Here is a 17,722-nt window from a genome sequence, read left to right on the forward strand (position 1 = left end):
CCTGTCATTCCCATGGCTTTTCATTATATATTTTGAATGTCACGGTCACTTAAAGATTTGGGTTTGGCACTCAGAAAGTTGAGAAAATTAAGCATTCTTGAGTTCTGTCATTTCTCATTTATCCCATAGACAGTGGGTCATAGCTGGGAGCTTTAACTCATAAAGAGATATGCTCCCTATAGAAGCCATGATGTTGTATGAAACACAACAAGCTCACCTGTGCCCTTACCAGGGCCCTGACTTTGTTCTGGACACCAGAAAATTAGAGAGAAATCCTATAAAAGCCTCAACCATGTGAAAATCTTCATCTGAATCTTATGCCTAGTTGGGATACCAAAATCAAACAAGCATAAATCTGTAGACAATGTGAGTCCTTAGTTCTTGGCACCATAGGATAATGCTCTCTCAAGGCCTGGTCTCAAATGAAGACCTTCCCTTTAATGCTTCTCCTCTCCTCTCCTCAGTGAAGGAGTTCTGTTTGCAGCCTTCCAGACTGAAGGGTAGAAATGAATAAAGAAAAACTCCACAGGGAAACTGAAAAGAGAAGCCTGTTGCCTCATCTTCATGTTGGCTGCTGCCTTGTACTGTGTTCTGGGTGAACACCCTGGGTGGTTCTGGTGCTTGGTGTTTTTCTGCTGTGAAATGTTTACTCATCTGAGAGGTGGAAGAGGTCTGAGATAGGGGTGCCTTGGACTGCACAGTATCCCTGGGGCCTGGGCCACATCTATTCCTCTGTAAAAGATCTGGAATGTTTTTTTGAGTTATGTGGAGAATGAACTGAGGTGTCTAAAAAAATCATGCATCTCTACACAGTGTTCTTTGTGGAGACAAAACATTAAGTCCCAGCTAAGGGACAGTAATGAATTAAATTTTGAGACTATATGTGACAGTCAGAAAATTTCCTCTCCAGGCAGATCAGCAGCACATCAGCTGTTCTATATGACATGTTAGACCTATATAAAAGTGTATATTAAAAGACATTCTTGTCTCTTCACTTCAAGAGGGCTGCACAGTAAGCCCTAATTTCTGTTAACAGAAAAATGATTGTGTAGTTTGTCACCTCAGAAAGCTCTCTGACATGTCTGCTATGAACCCAAGCTATCCCTTCTTTCACAAAGTTTCAGTGTGGGAACCTTATAGGAAAGCAAAAGTGTGGCATGCTGCTGAAGAAACAAGTCACCAAGGAATTCTTAGTGCACTGCTTGACTTCCTGGCTGCAAAAGTTGTTGCTGGTTGGTTTAAGACCGAAAGTGATGGCACATAACACTTCTGTGCAAGGGCAGGGTTTCAGTTTTCTCTGATTTGTGACATAAACAAATAACAAGTAGCTTTGGAATGCACATCTTGAATAGATCAGTCAGAGAATGTGATAGTTGCTCTTTCTGTTACATTTTCTCAGCTTTTACAAGTTTCCTACAGCAGAGGATGCAGGGATTGCCCTGCTGAGGCAAGCACTGCTAACTCCACTAGTGAATGGAAAGTGATCTCTGACCATGTGATAGGAGAACAGCACTTTCCATGTTAGCCTGATCATTGAAGAACTGGAATCAGCATTGACGAAGATAATGTGATGCCACTCTTTAATCTGGCAAGCCTGCAAAACCACTTCCTCCTTGTGTAGGCTGGAGGTCTCATGATTGCCATTTCATTCTAAAGCATTCATTGAAAATGATGTAAGGCAGCAGAGCTTTGACTCTCTACTTCTTTTAAATGAATGAATGCTATTGTGAAACTCCGAGCAGCTATATTTGGAAATACACTGGTTATTCAACAGAATATGCTGGTTATCAAACAAAAAGGAAAAAATAAAAAGATTAACTTCATCACAAAATTTAGGGCGGTTTTTGTTTTTGGTTTTTTTTTTTTTTTTGTTTTTTTTTTTTTTTTGAGCTTTAGCTTTGATTTCATTTAACATGCATTAATAGGCTAGCCATCAAGTTAAGATTTGTCATCTGAAACACCCAAAGCCTGGGCATTGCTAGGACTAAAAGAAGCTGGTCATCCTGAAGATGGGGGTAGGTATTTTATACCATGAGGACCCTTTCCGTAACTTTATCTTAACATGGTTTTAACAGATTTCCTGGAATAGAACACTTCTGTTTCTTGAGATTTTTGAGTGACTAGGAAAATCTTGCAGGAGGTTACTCCTGCCAGGGCTTGTACTGCTGGGACTTGTGTAGTGGAGTGCATGCTTTCACAAGGAGTATTCTGTGACAGATTGATAGTCAGGGGTCAGCTAGGGATTCTTTTGCATCACACAGTGCCACAGCTGTTGTTGAAGTAATGCTACAACAGGCAGGGGGTTCTCCAGTAAAAATACATTATAAATGGTTTCGTGTGCATTTCACTCATAAGTGGAGTACACTCAGAGTAGGAGCCAGCACAAAGTCTTCTAACTATGCCTCTCATACTGTTCTCATCTTGTCCTCCTCTTTCCTGCCTGAGAAAGTTGTGCATTCTGCAAGTAGGGTGTCAACCTCTTCCAGTAGCTTTAATATAATGTATAGAAAGTGAAACAGATTTTTTTGGGGGGACTTTGGAACTTTACATGCTGCAGACAGTAATAGTTTTCCAGGAACAGTAAAACAGCTCAGTTTCCTAATCAGGGCTGAATGTGTAAAGAAAAACACTTAAGATGAATCCTGAAGTTTTGCTTGGAAACTAGAGAAAAAGGTGGAAAAAAGTGGAAGCTATTTTTCTCAACATGCCTTTGAACGAGTTTCTTAAAAGATTAGTGGGAGAGCTGGGTGAAGACTGGATACCATTAGAACCAAAAGATGAGCTTAAAGATGCCATTATATTAGATCATCTAATGAATTAATTCTTTTGTGCATGTATTTTGATGAATCCTTCTTTGAAAGTGTGATTTACACTCTTCAGGAACTTCTGGAACCTCATGTAGAAAAATGAGAAGTGCAGTCATTCTTAGGATAGCTGAAATATAAATCTGTAGAGGTCTGTTCTTTTAGAACATTGTCATTTTGGGGAAAGAAATGCAATAGCTATTTTTCGCTGTAGTTTAAATATGCAGAGGAAAGGAAAAGAATAAAAATGTATATACTGTTTAATACAAGTATAACTTATAACTTCCTTTCTTTCCTTTTTTTCTGTTTGCTTTTCCTTAGATGTCTGAACAAAAAAACAAAACAAAACAAAACAAAAAAGAAAATCAATTTCTGACATAGCCCTGACATAGTCTGTTTAATACAGAGTTCTGTGAAAGCAGGTGTTAAGAGCTTCTATTACCTCTGTGCTTATGCCAACTGGTCCAGAATAGGCCAAGCCTTCTTAAAATATTCCTTATTATATGTGACATGAAACACAAGCATGCCTGCACACAGACTAGGACAAAATGTGACACTGGGTCCGATGGCAAGGTATGCTGGATGCAAACACCAAAGCTTGAGGGTACAGCTGAGCCTTCTGCAGTCACATTGTATGTGCTGCTCTTATTCTGCCAGGACCTGACACTGGCTGAAGGGTGACTTGGAAGGACAGACTGGTTAAAAGAGTGGATGGGAAGGAGGTGTTCTTCTGATAGCTCAGAGAGAAAAACAAAATATGGACACATCTAGAAGGTAGGGATTTGTGGCGGTGTCTGATTTAAAGCTTCACCCCTGAATTCAAAGACACTGCCTGTCACTTTCATAAACTCTTCAAAGTCATTGCTTGGCTTCTGTAAACTCCAGGGGAATCTGAGGTTTGCTTTTTTTAAAGGGAAAATCTGTCAATTCTGAGAAGTCTGTCAATTCTGTTCTTCCAATTCCTGCCCAACACCTGTCAGGTAGCTACCTCTGAATAATTTTCCTGTCTTTACTGTCATGGGTGGCATAGCTAAAAATGCCAACAGAAGCAACTCTTGAACCTCACCACAAGCCATAACTTGGCAGCTCATCTTGATGAGTTAAGCGTGATCTGTGATACTGAACACTTGTCAGCACTTTTGTGGGATACCTCTAATGTTGCCATTGGGAAAAGCTGATTCTTTCACTAAGCTGGTGCTAAAACCACAACAGCATAGTGGATACTCAGGATGTTTCAGGATAGGATATAGGTATCAGCATCCAGGAGAAGCAGTGTACCTTGTTCACTCTGTGACAAAATGCCTTTTCAAAGGTATTTGTGTACCATGCAGACCCTTACAGTGAAGTATTAATGTACAAGTATACTTCTTTTTTCTTCTTAAATAGTTGACCTCTTCTCTTTTTCTCTTCAATCTCTTCTTTTTGTGTCCTTTGGTGATTCTTATGGAATGGTTGCTTAGTCCAGGAAACTTGTAGCTCTGGACACACAAACCAGGCAAACCTTTAATTTTACAAAATGTGAGATGCTTATATGTGACTGAACGGCCGCATTTGGCAAAGAGCATAGGAACCAATCTTTGTGAGCACAAAGAGAAGTCTGTCTTCCTGGTTCTTTGAAAGAGCAGAAGAATCAATCCTGACCATACCGGAACTCTGAAATAAGCATGTGAGGGAGCTTCAGGTACAGCTGTCTGGCCCTCAGCTTCTTTTCTTTCCCCTCTCCCCCAAAAGAGGACAGCAACACTGGCTGGGCCATTGAAAGCAAAACTGCAAAGTACAGCTCCTGAGGTGGCTCTCCAACCTGCTTTAGCTGAAAATATAGCCATTTGGGAAGTTTCTGCAGGAGAATGTTCCCCCAGCCTGCTTGCAGAAGTCTTGAAATCCCTCACCTTGTGTTTTTGTAAGTCTGCAGGACAATTTTCCCTTACCTTGCTGGAAACAGAAAGAGTTTTGCAACTACCTCATGATCAAAATTGATCTATAAATCCATTCCTGTCTCCTCTTATCTCACTTCAACTTTGATTGTACTGTGCTTCACTATCATGGTATGTATCACAGTATGTGCTGAGAATATTTTAAATTGTCACTTTTTATTCTCTTTTTGTATGTTAAAACGGGATCATTAGTGTGCTGTAATTAAAGATTTTGTATCTCTGGAGCTTTAGAAGAAAGAGTCTAAGAGAGTGGATGATTTCAGATGTCCTCTCCTAACACGTCTGGGTGACTCATTAAGACTAATTTTAAATACTGACGGCATGCCCTGTCAGGTTGGCTTAGTTTGCCATTATTCTTTATCCATGTATCCAAGGCCAGTTGCAGGGTTTATGCCCTGCTTTAGCTTCATTATAGGTGTTAAAAATTCACAGCACTGTGCTGTGCAGCAGTTGTTTCTCTGAAAAGCACTCTCAGAGTGCAAGATTATACCAAAGCTCAGAGAAGAGGCCAGATAGCCAGATTGCATAACTCAATTTATGCTTGACAGAGTTGTTGATTTTTACAAGGGAACAGGATACCCAGCAGCACTGGACAAGTAGATGCTTAATTGTTGATCTTTCCACTGAGTCCATTTTTTGTGCTTTTCTTCTTTCTTTTCTTCCAGAGAAATCTGGAAGGTATCACCCCCCCAACAGATCCCTGTTTTGATCCGTTGTTGAGAAAACCATTAAAAATGCTGCTTCCTTCCAAATTTATTTTCTTTATCTCTCTTCTAGGTTTCTCTTAGGGTGCTTCTTATATGGTGGTTATCCTACAAATGTTACTGGGATGATCTTGACGGTTTCCTGTGAGAAGACTTCAGCAGATGCTTACACATCTGCTTCAGAAATCATTAATAGAGTCACTGGAGTTATTCTGAATTCCTTCATTGAATGGAAGAGCAGATTTTTTGTTTTGTTTAGTATATATCCCAAAGCAGAGATTTCTGCATTGCAGCATAAACCAGAATGCAGAGAGACACGGTGACTTTTTCATTGTGACACAGGAAGCCAGCAGAAGCACATAGTTTGAAGGCAGTTCTCTGTTTTGCCCTAGGACATTTTTCCCTGGCTTTTTAATACCTTGTGTCTGAGGGCCAGATGTCAGGATTTTAGAAAATGTAAAGCTGTCATAATTTGTTACTATGGAACATATTTGATGAACTGACTGACCAATGTTTCCTTCAGCCCAGACATGGTCATCATCTTCTACTGTTATCTGTCAGATGTCATTTAGAGTAGGTGAACTTGCAAGACAGGAAAAGTGAACTGCAAGGCTTTCCTAAAGAGAAATGAGCTAAGAGGCTGTGTGGCACTGCTTTTCCAGACACTGCCCGTTTTTAAATTGCAGTGAGGAGTGAAGTCTGCCCTGTCTAGCATCTGTCACCAGTGTAGGTCTGAGGTCTGTGGCAGCATGTTGATTGTAAGAGCTTTCGTCTCCCTAGGAAGTATTGGGGGACACTGCCATCTACTGTCTCCCTTACCTGTAATAATAGTTTGGTTATCGGCTTTGTAGAACAGATGAGTTTCTTCTGCCACTACTGCTTTCTTTTTTTTTTTTTTTCTTTTTTTTTTCCCCACCAACAACTGTCCTTAGTTCTTGGTTTTCCTACTTGCACATCTCTCTGAAATGTGGAGGGATCCTGACTGAGGTGCAGTAGAGAGAACACGATGCTGGGATTTAAACGAAGTAGCTTCTATTTCTATCTCCACCACTTGGCATCTTGGAGAACCTTGGGCAAGTTCCTCTGCCCCCATTTCCACCCCGCTAAATGAGAAGAATGGTATTGATTTGCTTCCAGAATTCCATTGCTGTTTCAGCGGCAGGTCACTGTCATTATTGCTCCGTTGAGTAGCTAAAGGTTTGGAATACTCCAAGAAGAGGAGTAACTCTGTGAGAATCTGGGAAATCTGTGCACAGGTGTGAGGGAAATAATTGCCACAATATTTCCTTTTTGAGGAAAGTGTCCAATGTTGCATGCTCTCTTCCTTTCCCTCTGGTGATGAGGACTGTAGCATGGTGTGATCACACTTCTTTCTTTTTCCTTTATGCCTCCACTGGCTTCTCTGTAGATGTGAGTTCTTGCTGTTGGATGAGGCATAGACAAAATCACCTTTCTCTCCAGAGGGAGCACTGTGCAATACAGCAGCTGAGGGGAGTTTGTGGTTCCACAGTCATGGTGTCAAGATGTTTGTAAGGCAGCAAAGGCTTCCCAATGGCCTGAGCTCAGTCATACTGCTTTGTTCAAAACCAGTAAAAAGAATGCTGGATTCAGTTCTAATTATCCATTCATAATTAATTCATAACAACAACAATCAGCACTGCTGCCCCACTCATTTAATGTTTTCAGTGTTGAAGGATCTGCCTCAAATTTTTTATGTGTGCGACAGCTATATCTCAGCAACATACTTGTCTTGTAGAACTGATTGTTTTGGGTAGTAAAGCTAGGTATTCATGACAGGAAATAAATAAAATTTTAACCTGTTCTAAAGGATTTATTAGTTTTTGTGTATCTAAATTCGGGAAAATAGTTATCACTGGACAGTAAATCACTTAGGCTGAGCACCAAGCACCAAAGGGCAGCACAGCTGAGAACAAGCATGCCAAGATGTACCTTTCTATTTTGGATTTTTTGCACAGGTGTGTAGTGAGAGGACAAGGGGAAATGGTTTCAAACTTGAAGAGGGGAGATTTAGGTTAGACAAGAGGAAGAAATTCTTTAGTGTGAGGGTGGTGAGACACTGGCACGGGTTGCCCAGGAAGCTGTGGCTGCCCCCTCCCTGGAAGTGTTCAAGGCCAGGTTGGATGGGGCCTTGAGCAGCCTGGTCCAGTGGGAGGTGTCCCTGCCCATGCAGGAGGGTTGGAACTGGATGGAACCTCTTTAAGGTCCCTTCCAACCCAAACCATTCTAGAATTCTATGATTCTGTGCTGAGGATTCTGTCACAGAGTAGCTGGAGAACCCTCCAGCTGACAATGACAAATAATTGTTCCATCAAGCTGGACATACATGCTTGAACTTCTTGCACTTGGAAAAGGCAACCATGCAAGCTGAGCAGTATAATGACTCAGAAATGAGTTTATGCAGAAGTTAATAAGTGTTGATCAGATAAATGAAGTCAAATTGTGGTCTTCAAAGTCAGTAAAAATGTTTGGCCTTCACCCATAAAGAGTGGAATTGAGGACAAAGGACAGATATTTAACTACGGCAGATTAAAATGGGGTCATGGATATCAGCAAAGTAATTTTCAACTTCTGTCAATAAATACTTCTGTCAATAAATACTGTCAATAAATGTCTGTCAATAAATGACTTCTGTCAATAAATTCTACTGTTTACTGTGTCTTTAAAGAGAGTGGCGAATGAAGATAGTACACAGAGCAGATGTACCTATCTGAGAAGAAAGCTTTATTTTCTGTTAAGCCTGCAGGATTTATGATAAATAAAATGTCAGGCTACTTTTATTACTGATAGTATCATGTCTGGGATTAGAAAGGAATGAGTGATACGATTCAGAATTCAGTTACAGAACTGGACAGCAGTAATGGCTGCTTGAGGGTCTTCCTTTATCTGATGGAGTTATCTGTACAACTGGGGAAAAAATGCCCTTCCTGCTGCTGTAAACCAGATCTGAGTCCTTGGAAGCTTCTCTGTTTTGGGGTTATCGAGTTAGATCTCCAAGTATAGGCCAGATACTGACAGCTACTGTGGAAATGTTAGGGGATCCAGAGCATTTTGATTTGGTTGTTTTTCAGTCAGATAAAATCTGTTGCAACTCTTTACAAAAGAACTACAAAGTATTATGAAACTCAACTGTATTATCAACCATGTTACTAACTGGAAAACACTTGATATCATTCATAGCAAATCCTGTGATATTTCCATCACTGTACAAAGTTATTCAAATAAGTACTCCTCTCATCCCTTGAAGTGGTTTGAGCTGTGTACCGCTGTGATGTAGGGAGTTATTTAACCAATGAGCTGGTTATATCCTTAGGCACTTGAGTCTGAATGAACAGAATGCACAATCATCTCTGTTGAGTCCAGACAACCCACCCAAGTGAAAGGCCCCAATTGTGGACCACGACATTCTAATCTTGAGGACCTGGGCATGGCAAAGTCAGGAGAGGAAGTACTTGATTCAGAGTGTAGTACCAAGTGAGTAGTACCAAGTGAGTTCAGAGTGGAGTGCCAAGTGAGAGAGTTGGTACTAAGGTGCCAAGAAAGGATTGTGTGTAACGCAGCTTGGACAATTATCTACAAATCAAAAGAGGAAGAGACCATAAAGAATAAGCGGGTCATCATTCCAAGAAGTTGTGAAGAAAGCCTGAGGCATGATGGAGACTCAGTGTAGAGGACAATACTGCTTCTCACAGCAGTTAACACAGATGAGCTTAGCAAGTCAGTATCTATGAAGAAAGGCCTAATTGTCTTCATTAAAAAAACCCTGTCTTACTAAAAAATAATCAAAGCTGTACTTGAAGCAGGCACAGCATTGCTCAGCAGCCTGTGTAGCTATTATATGAAATCAGCAGTTTCTAGATAGCTTTGTTCACAGTTGCCTGTGCAAATGTTCTTCAATTTGCTTATGTCCCACTCTTCAGTGAAGAACAGCACAGCTTAATACACACATATCTCCTCCCTCTCCATCTCACTACTAAGCTGACCTGTTAATTTGAAAAGTACAGCTATCAGAAGACGGAGTTCATTTTCACTGTAGAATTTGCAAGATTCATGGATCATGCTGACTATGAAGAGTTGTCACTTTTTGTCCCCTAAGTTTGAGTCCTTTCCTGAATTTGTCTGTCGCTGATGATTCAGGACAAAGTAAGATGAAATAGTAATGCCTTTTTAGCAAATATGAACCTGAGTAGCTGCAATGTGATTACAATCACCTGAGTGTCAAGCATGATACTCGTTTTCATTCTATGCTGGAACTGTTAACTTATAACTGGATCAAGTAACCCTTTATGACAGTGACTTGCTCAGCAAATAAATATCCAGTATACTGATGTTTTTATTAGCAAGTAGTCATGCAGAAATACTGACTGCTCACTTCTTAGCCAAAGGCTCTGTTAACTGCTTCAGCTGGGGATTATGTTCTTATTTTAATACAAGGCAACAGAGAACACTCAAGATTAGTCTTGGAATAGCCATAATAACAACCACCTTGTATTTTAAGCACGTTTTCTGAGTTGTTTATAGCCTTCTTTCCATAAAACACAGAGTACCACAGCTATGAAATCAGTGTGCCCTGGAATTTAAATACCTTTCTGTAGACGTTGGCTTTGCTGCTTCCTTCCATAATTGGGTTCTTCTGGTAGAAGGTAAAGCTTAGTGTCCATGACTTCAGCTCAGCTGTGAACAGCGGTTAACCATCGTTGCATTTCCCTTTTTCTTTGCCTTCAGACACAAGCAACATGCTCCTCACGTTGACACAGATCATAGAGTTTCTGTCAGAACTGATAAGCTCAGCATCCAAACACCTCCTGAGCCATGTGGAATGACACACAAGCCTGTCGGTCCTGTTGGGTGATCTCTAAGAATAGCTGCACCAGTGTCCCTCTCCTGCAGCCAGGCTCTTATTACAGACATGCTCAGCCACAGGAAAGAGGACTGTTTCTGGAGGGTGGATGATAGCATTTCCCTTGACAGGTTGTATTCTCTGAACATATTTTTGATTTTATGACTGCTGTCTACCAAAGTCTGAAATGTGATGGAATTTACCTGGTACTCTGAGCTGCGAGTCAGATGCTTCTGCTTTGCACTGGGGACAAAAGGGAGGAAAAGTGCTTAGGCCACTTTGTCCTCCTTGCAGCTTCTTTTTTTTTTTCCATTTAATTATAATACTTCTGATAAAATGAAGTAAATAACAGCTTGAACCTCTGCTGACACGCAAAAAAAAAAAGAAAAAAAGAAAAAAAAAAGGCTTCCCCACTGTCCCTGCTAGGACTTAATTTTCAGTCTGAGAACTCAAAATTCTAAAATTTTTTTTTTTTTGGACAAGTGCCGGATGCAGTAAGTTGGCTTGGTTGAATCTGCCAGTAACCTGTCAGTCAGAGCTGCTCTTGCCCTGCACTCGCTACTCACCACTTCACTTCTCCTTGCCCTGGTGCTACTCTAAGCCAGCCACTGCAGTTTTGCCAGCAGTTTCTGCTCTTCAGCTCTTTGGTAAGAGTGTAGGAGCAGCACCCAGACCTATGCTCAGACCTCTCATATATGGGGGGACAGACACTTCTACCTCTCAGTTTAGAAAAGGCTTAAATATATTCTCCTACCATCTCTTCCCTCTCTCTTGCCCTGTACACGCAACTGCTGGCTTTGTAGCCAGAATATGCAAGATGTTTACATAAATCAGAGTAGCCACTGGCTCCTGGCACATTTAGCCACAACTCTCTGCTGCAGACTCCTATTTTCAATCTGCAAACTTGTCTCAGGTTCGTAATATTTCTCTCCTTTTCCCTTTGTTTTAAACAGAAAAGATTCCCAAACGAGATTAAACAATATTATAAAATAAACATTTCAGGGTTGCCCACTGATGTTTTTCATTCATTTCTCCAACACTCTAGATATGGTCTCAGAATTATAGCACCAGATAGAGAGCAACAACAGAGAGGAAAAACTGAGCACAAGGTGATGTGTTAGGTCCTCTTTATGGTCTTTCTCATGCACAGACCAATAGATGGGAAAATACTGGACTCATAATAATTATGAAGATGGTGGGTCACATCCTGGTCTTGTTACATGAAGTGTTGTGGACAGTGCAACTCAAGGGTGAGCAGAATGTAGATTCTTCTCATAGAAGGTCTCTTAGAAGACCACGGAATGACTGTTTTGTCTTTGCTATACCTGGTTTCCTAACCACTGCCTGGTATTGACATTTGACTGTCTTCTGACCCTGGAATGTTGTGAATAGTAGAGCTGCAACGGTGGCAACTCTGGAAGAAAGCACTTATGTGTTTGCCTCTCTTACTCTCTGCGCATAAACTATGTGTGGGCATCTGCCACATCCCTGCACATGTGTTCAAACTGATGAAATTCTGTATACAGCAGTCTCTTCCAAAAAGATCAGTCTGAAAATATCCTTGAACTCCTTCTTTTAGGATGGTGCTACCTTATGATATCAGGCACATGAGAGCACCCGCAGAAGCCTGGTTTGCAAAATAATTCTTCAAAATTCCTGCAAAGCATCCAGAGACTGAAGTAATTTACTCAGATCTGTGGTACAAGAGGTAAACTAGCACACCTGAACAGAAAACTCACCGTAACACTGTTTATTCTTCTGCCCTTTCCAAAGGCTTTAAAAATATTTTTTATATGCTTTACTGAGCATCAGAGAATAACTAGGTATTTATCAGAGCTCACATGGTTGGAATTAACTATGATTTATTAACACTGCAATGTTGTCTCCTGCTGGCCACTGGCAGTAACAGAGCCAATTCTTTGGTAGGTCAGCTACCACGAGAACCCACCCCATCCCTCTGCATTTCAGGAACACACTTGGAGTGTATTCCATTGAATTCATAATGAAAACCAAACATTACCCAAGGAATGCCTTATCTCCCTTCATATCTACATGGTGCATTAGGGATGTAGCAATGAAAAGGAAGTTTTTGTTATTGCTGTTTTGGAGGGTTTTGACGATTCATTTAGACCATATATCCTTTTGCTTTCATCTTGAAATGGAGGACAGAAAAGAAACAAGGTTTATTTTTGGCCCACTTCATCACGTATAATAATTGGTGGATGTGACAAACTCCCTGGAGAGCCTTGAATCTGAGCATCTGCTCCTCACATTCTTTTCACATAGGCAGCCAGAAAGCCTCCTTGGTTACTGCTGTCCACCAGGAGAGATGCATCTCAACATTCATGTGGTCTTAAACTAAGATTTCTACATTGTTTTTCAAAAGAAAGCTAACAATTTCTCAATGTCCCAAACCACTAGGCTTTAAAAACTCTACCAGGCCTGCTTGGGAGTTGGGCTACTTGTGTTATACAATTTAACTTATATTCTGTATACATGAATAAGGAACATATTGGCATTACTTATCCTGCTTGATATTACTCTTAACTCTTCATATTAAGGTGAATGCATTTATTTGCAACTTGTGGAACAGATGATGTGATTGCAAACCTTAGTGGCTCTTGTTCGAGATCTCAGAGATTAAAAAATAACAACCTCAGGATGATAAAAGGCATAGGGTGTTTAATCCTTATTGCTTTTTCTAGGCATAATTGAACATAGATTAAAAAAAAAAAAATCTACAATACTTTCATGGTTTACTTCATATCTTAGGCCAAACTGAAAAATTTTCATAAGAGAGTATGACACTCTCCAGTTTTTTTTTTTTGGCAATGCATTTTTTCTCTGTTTCTTTCATTTTTCAGGGCTGGCATTGCTCAGAGTTGTGGGGATCCATGCCCTCCTTGGTCTCAGAGTGACAGATCATGTTTTATCTTTGAGTGCATGGTGAAATTGCCCACTTGTTTCTCAGAGAACATGAATGTAAAAGTAGAATAAAAGGCCCCAGAGGGCCAAATTCTACACAGACTAACACCTGCTTGCCTTTGGGATTTAAAATAAGGCAGAATTTCTCTCTTGAGCTAAATTAATCTCTCTTATGTGCAAGAAACTTTCACTTAGGCAATTTTGAGTTATGCAGATCTAGCAAAACAAAATATGTCTTTTTGAGAAGAAGTGCCAAATTTTACTTCATTTGAAACCCCACTGACTTCATTTGTGCAACACAAACTTATTGGTGCGGGCATTGCGATTCGGAATACACACACACTGTCACTTGTTCTTTCCAGAGAAAGACTTTCTTAACCACTTCACCAGAAAGCAATTCAGTCAGTGATGGCTATAAATGGCTCAGCTTTAAAATTTTTCCTGTTGTTACAAAGAATACGAGCAAATGAGGAAACTGCATCTAGAACAGAAGTGATGGTGTACTAGTGCGTTTTACTTAGAAAAATGGAAAGAATTAATTTACTTCCCTAGCTCAGAGAGTTCTCTGAACTAAAATATTTGAATGGGTCCTAGTGTGTCACTTGCCATCCTTTTGTACTGGACTAAGTTAAGAGAGCAATTGGAAACATAGAAGCAATGCAATGCCAAACTCACGAAAATTTAAAAAACGTGATCATTGTTCAGGAGCTGTGAAATCTGGTCTCTAATACTTTGACAGTGGTCCTACACATTCTGGTCTTTTGCAGAAAGTTAGGTTCCCCCAGCAGTCCGTTTTAAAACTGCTCTCATCCTAAAAGCTTTCAGAAAAGTTATACGGAGGCACTGCAAGTAAGTAGTGCTCTCCTCTTTCTAAAAGCTCACTGAAGTGCCAAACAGTTGGGTAACACAGGAATTCAAAGTTCTGGTAGAAAACATGCACATCTGCTGCTTGGGGTACTCTTCTGCAATTTAGTGGGCCCATATCCTGGGAGCTGTTGAAAGCCTGCAAAGAGAAGATGACTTTATAAGTCATTGAAATGAAGCTAAGGATAACGCTGTGTCTTCCTGGAGACAGACAATAAGAGTCAGAGACCTCTGTTCATATACTGAAGCTTATTCCCTAACCTCCTTCTGTTATAGGAACTATGAGCAGATGTTGAGCTCAGTACATACTTTTGGTCAGCCAGTGATAGGTGTCCTGTAACTGCTTTGGATAAATACAGCAGCTCCAGTAAGCCCTGCCTAAATGCAGGGACATTTTCTGGGACATTTTCTGAAACAAAAGTACCATGAAACAGCACAGTGTAAGAATTTCTTTACGGAGAGGGCGATCAGACATTGGAATGGGCTGCCCCGGGAAGTGGTGGATTCTCCATCCCTGGAGATATTTAAAAAGAGACTGGATGTGGCACTCAGTGCCATGGTCTGGTAACTGCAGTGGTAGTGGATCAAGGGTTGGACTTGATGATCTCTGAGGTCCCTTCCAACCCAGCCCATTCTATGATTCTATGAAATATGGTCAGTCCAGTCTCCCAGTAGGCTACCTTTTTGATCTCAGGCTCTCACCTGCTGCCTGTATCACATCAGACTGTGATCTGCCCCACAAACTCGACTGCCTTCTTACCCAAATCAGCACTAACAAAAGGGAGGGAGTGGATGAGACCTTTACAGTCTTGATTGCAGTGTGTCTTATAAAAAGGAAAAGTGTACAAACAATGAAACTATGGTTTCACTCTTCTGGATTCTAAACAGTGCCCCAAAAGTTAGTCATTGCCTAAGAGGGCAGTCAAACTGCTAGGTAGCATGTGAATGTCAGGTAAATTGGGAAGATCTCCAACAAAAAAGGCAACATTCATAATGCATGACTGTATCAAATCATCCAGTTCATTTTTAAAGATACTGAAATTAGTTTGTAGAATTTGCACTGAAAGACAATTAAGCCCTGCGAGTTCAATGGAAGAGAAGTTGCTTTGCTGTAGTTTTTCCTTTGTAGATTCTAAGAAAAAAAAAAAGCCTCCCAGTCGAACAACATTGCTAAAATTATTTTCTATTTTGAGCATGTGTTTAAGCTAATCCTTTGTTCCATTCAGAGCTCATCTGATGATGCAGTGCTCCCTATTTTAGTTCTCAGAATTGTTGCCCATAGCTAATCTACCCTCATATCTAAGCTTTTAGAGTTTATATGCCTTTTTGTGGACACCTCTGATTTCAGCTGACTGACCTGGACTTCATGAAAGTCTAAATAATGGAACGAACAAGACACTGATGGCAAGGCATCTTGTAGGACATGCAGCTAGTAGGAAAACCTGAAGTGTTTATGAAGAGTGCACAAGGTCATTTCTGCTTTAATTGATGCTATGACCCCCCAGGGGTTTGGGCCTCTCTGTTAGGACAGACAGTCTCTCTCAGATCCTTCTAAATCTTTCTTATGTCACTTAAAACAACATTTTTCTCTTTCACACTACTGAAAACAGTCCAATGGTATGTAGCATCATCTCCAAATTATTCTGAACTGCTCTTGATTGCTATATCTAAAAATAAAAATCCATTTAAAGGGGGATGGGGGAAAGGACATATTTTTTTATTTGGGGCTAGGTTCTTATCTTTTATACTATCACCTACTCTATTTCCATCTATTATGTAAAATCGGTGCTTAAAATTAGCTCTCTAAGAGACACTTTCATTTCCAACTGCTCCATACAACATCACTGTTCCAGCCCGTGTGGCCTTAGCTCCTGGCTAAATCCTATAGCATTTTGGAATTTATCACAGAATCACAAAATTATTCGGGCTTGAAAGGGAACCTTAAAGTTCATCTAGTTCCAATCCCTCTGATATGGTCAGGGACACCTCATTTCCACTTTCTATGTCACCAAAAAAGATGTTAAACAGCACCAGTCTCAGTACAGACCCTTGGGGAATGCCACTTGTCACTGATCTCCATTGGTACCTCAAGCCATTGACCACAACTCTCTGAGTGTGACCATCCAGCTAATTCCTTATCCATAGAGTCATCCATCCACCAGCTCCGTAAGTTTCCAGTTTAGAGACCAGGATGCCATGTGGGACAGTGCTGAATGCTTTACACAAGTCCAGGTGTATGAAGTCAGTTGCTCTCCCCTTGTCCACCAATACTATGACCCCTTCATAAAAGGCAACCAGATTTGTCAGTCGTGTTTTGCCCTTGGTGGAGCTGTGTTAGTTGCCACCAAGCACCTCCATATTTTCCATGTTCCTTAGCAGAGCCCTCAGGAGGATCTTCTCCATGATCATGCTGGGCACAGAGGTGAGACTGACTGGCCTGTAGTTCCCTGAGTCTTCTTTTCCCCCCTTTTTGAAAGTGTGGGCTATGTTTCCCTGTTTCCAGTCAGTGGGAACTACACCAGACTGCCACAAGTTTTCAAATATGATAGAAAGTAGCTTTGCAACTTCATCTGCTGGTCCCCTCGAGAATCAAGGATGGATCTTGTCAGGTTCCATAGACTTGTGCATTTTCACTTTTTTCCTGATGACTACTCTGCCATCAAAAAAAAAAAAAAAAAAAAAAAAAAAAGAACAACCCCTGGTTTAGGATTTCTTTGGAGTCAACTCTACAGGTGTTGACTTGATTCCTATCCAGCCCATGTGGAAGGTCACAGCAATACAATCTTCGCTTTCAGGAATAAGCACAATAACCCTGTATTTTCAAGAAGTAAAATGTCTGTGTTTTGTGATCACTGAAAAGATCAACAGTGATGAAAACAATTTTTACTTGCGGAAGAGCATATAATGTTGCACCAGCCATCAGTTATCTCATGTATTACAAATTCTCTACAAGTTCTGGGATTTCCGTGTTAATTTTTAAGTTACCCGGAGCTATTTCTGAAGTTCAGAAGCCTATCCCTTAAATCAATCTCCATAAGTCTTGAAGACTTCTATATTTCTTCAATTACCAAACTTTTAAAACACATTATTGCAGTGCTTTTGTACCACCGTGAAACCTCCAACCCCTGTCAGCCCAGGCTGGCAACTTTTAGGGAGCCACACTGCATTTTATCAGTGCTGCCATGTCAAACCTCTGATGTCACAGACTGTGTGCCCCTCAGAGAGGTGAAAGCACAGTCCTAGTCCATGCACAATCTGTTTTGGGTCGGGGCAGGCAATGGGAGCAGAGTTAGCCGTTTCCCTCTGTGCCCTTTTGTTAGCAAAGAGCATGCTGGTATTCTTCTTCTTCTTCTGTGGGGCCTTCTTATATTGTTCTAAAATTCCAGAAAGCAGCTCAAGTCCTCCCTGGATGGGCTTCCAGAGAGTTCTTACAGGAAAAGCTTATCTTTGTCATTACATCTCTTGCCAGGTGAGACTCACCTCTGTCATTTCTCTCACTGGTCCGGGCAACTGTCTAGATAGAGCTGTCAGCTGAAATTGTACCCCAGCTGGAAAACAAGAGCCAGCAAAATGCAGAGAAGTCTACCTTTGTGTCATCAGAAGCTGTCTCATTTAGGCACTGCCACCAAGACT

This window comes from Heliangelus exortis, chromosome 2 (assembly GCF_036169615.1).
Source record: "Heliangelus exortis chromosome 2, bHelExo1.hap1, whole genome shotgun sequence".
In the NCBI taxonomy this organism is placed as follows: Eukaryota; Metazoa; Chordata; class Aves; order Apodiformes; family Trochilidae; genus Heliangelus; species Heliangelus exortis.